Here is a 496-nt window from a genome sequence, read left to right on the forward strand (position 1 = left end):
GTCAACGGGAAAGCCAGATTCACTTAACAACCATGCTACTAACTTAACAACCGCAGCGGTTTCCTTAACAACTGCGGGAAGAAAGGTGGTAGAATGGGGCCAAAACTCAACCAATATCTCACTTAGCAAAGAAGATTTTGTGCTCAATGGTAGTCGTAATTCGAGGACTATCTGTAACTCTCTCCTGTTAGTTATAAAACTAGCGTTGCTAATCGTAGGTCGGAGTTAGGATTCCGACTCTCCCAAATGCTCTTTCCTATGAAGGATACCTCTGCCTCCCAACAATTTGAAAACAAAAAGACCACTATTGAAAAATCAAAGATTTCGGCCACCCAACACTGGCTAATCTGACTGATCCTTCCTCTCCAGGTGCTTAAAGTGTTCAGGTGAGGTTGGGGAACTTCTACCTGTCAGTTTATATTTGATCCTATTAATTGGGGATGTCACTAGTGGGTTGTTGAATTGTTTCAAGAACAAAAGAAGGAAGGAAGGAATA

The sequence above is a fragment of the Natrix helvetica genome (genome assembly GCF_964273705.1).
Source record: "Natrix helvetica genome assembly, chromosome: 1".
NCBI lineage: Eukaryota > Metazoa > Chordata > Lepidosauria > Squamata > Natricidae > Natrix > Natrix helvetica.